Source organism: Periplaneta americana, chromosome 15 (assembly GCF_040183065.1).
Source record: "Periplaneta americana isolate PAMFEO1 chromosome 15, P.americana_PAMFEO1_priV1, whole genome shotgun sequence".
In the NCBI taxonomy this organism is placed as follows: Eukaryota; Metazoa; Arthropoda; class Insecta; order Blattodea; family Blattidae; genus Periplaneta; species Periplaneta americana.
The window spans coordinates 47782968-47785573 of NC_091131.1; positions in this window are offsets into that span (position 1 = coordinate 47782968).

Consider the following 2606-nt stretch of genomic DNA (forward strand, 5'->3'; position numbering starts at 1 on the left):
ATTCGTGTCTTTAGGCTGGTTTGGTTTTATTTACGTGAATTTTGGGTCAACAGTTTTTTTAATAGCTTCTGCAGTCTACCGCTTTCGCGTTCAGGCAACAACGGCTCAAGTTGTTATGCGGAGTCTATGTAGGGTTAAAAATAAGTAGCCTATTATCTGTTTTTAACCTTGTACGGAGGAGGGACCCAAAGGCTTGCACTGCAGTCTGAGGCTTATTGTGCTTACCACTCCTATTCTGTGAATGGTTGGGTAGCTGAACGGCCGAGCTCTTGTACAAGTTCAGCACGCCACACCATGAACTTAACCCGGCTATTGTATGGATGATATGTGAATTAATGATGACGAAGTGAGTCAGAAATCCAACGCCAGAAGTAAGTTACCCAGCAATTCTGCTTCAATTGATTGAAGGAAAACCACGGAAAAACTCCAACCAGGATTTGAACCTGAACCCGCTCGTTTCACGGTCAGACACGCTAACCGTTACTCCACATCAGTGGACTTAAAATGATGTCGCTATGATGCTTTGGCGACTCAAGATGGAAATTATGGTACCGAAATTATAGCCTTGCAAATTTGTTGCATGACTTAGGAACTCATGCAGGATACCAGACTTGAAAGCAGAGAATATTATCAAGAAAACTGCGAAGAATTTGGAATAAAAGAGAAGTAGAAAAAGGATATAGAGATGCTGATGAGCCAGAATGTGGGAAGGAAATGTTTTCAGAGTATGATTGCAAGTACGACTGTAAAACTTCAAGCTCATTTCCTCAATTTTTATTGCACCCTTACGTACTTTCGCTTAGCTATAGTGATCCGTGGAAGTCACTTTGCCTTTTTTTCCATGTATGTCAAGTGCCACAGCGCCATCTGCAAAACAAAAAATTCTTCTCCTTCCTTCCTCTTCACTCTCCCTTTTCACTTCTCTTCTCTTTTCCGTTAGTCTTCATACTGATACATGTTTCTTTAATTTCTTGTTGAAGGGAAAACTTAAACTAGTAACTCTGCATTGCACTGTAGCATTTCTCCAGTCACCTAAACCATTCAGTTATGGACCAAGATAGCAACCAAAATTTTGGAACTTCCCTATATCTCACACAATGCCTTGAGATTGATGTTCAGCAGGCAAAAGTCCTACGCCATTGCCATTGAACAGTCTCAGTTAAAATAAACTTTACTATGGACCATCAAGAGAAACTATAGTCAGTTTAAGAAACGTATAAAATATATATCACAGTTGTATTTTTTATTTTATTTTATTGGGTTATTTTACGACGCTGTATCAACATCTAGGTTATTTAGCATCTGAATGATATGAAGGTGATAATGCCGGTGAAATGAGTCTGGGGTCCAGCACCGAAAGTTACCCAGCATTTGCTCGTATTGGGTTGAGGGAAAACCCCGGAAAAACCTCAACTAGGTAACTTGCCCTGACCAGGATTCGAACCCGGGCCATCTGGTTTCGCAGCCAGATGCGCTGACCGTTACTCCACAAGTGTGGACTCACAGTTGTATGAACAATATTAGAATAAAGTAATTATTAAAACTAATAAAATTCAGACATGTTTCGGAGACTGCCTCTCCATCCTCAGTGACTTTACCATGACTGCAAAAGGAAAATAGTGTTTATACAACTGTGATATATATTTTGTACGTTTCTTATCTAATCCATGAACACTGTTTAATTGACCCATATGTGTGATTTAAATATAGTCAGTTTGTTGAGTGTTGTGTGAAGGAATTATGGATGCCATATTCGTGTATGGTGAGCATACAATTTCTCATATGGGAATATGCTTACGAACTTGAGGAACAATGCTTCTCCAGAACTCTCGAAATACAGTTAAAATAATGTGTATTTTGGTTCTACTTGTAACTAAGATTATGTACTTCATGCTACGCGTATTAGATTAGATTCAGTGATTTGTTATAGGTACGAGTATTTTACATTTGAAGATATTGAAGAAAACCAGTTAAGTCCAATGTATAGATTTTTTGTTTTTAACACCTCATTTAGCATAGTTTTGAATGATTTAACTGTATAACATAACACACTGACTAGTGCAGAGAACTTTGAAGAATGGTAACCTAACACAAGACAATATAATACAGTGGGTCCTGAAATGTTTTTTTAATTCATTCTGTAAGAAATACCAAAATGTGACATCAGGTTCTTCCCCTAGAATCTTAATTTGTTTTGGCATTAATTTACATCAACTGGGACACAAAAAATAAAGATTTTTTTAACCCTTTACACTTTTCCATTAATTATTCACTATTTTTAAGGATCTGTGTTGTATATATAATATAAACAGTACCAATGCTTTTGAACAAGACAACGCCACTATGGTTTAGTTGCCTCTATTAGATTTTCTGGCTAGCCGTAATTCTACCAGAATTTTGAAATATATCACATTGTTCGAAATCCTCATCAATACCATGAACTACCTGTTTTCATCTCTTAAAAGTTTCAAGTCCTAGCCAAACACTATACACTTAAAGCTGTCATTTGCCATTGTGTACACAAACAGAAGTGTAGGAGTAACGACAGCATTCTCTCCGATATAATCTGAAGAGGACAGCAGAGGGATTCATTAAAACAACATACA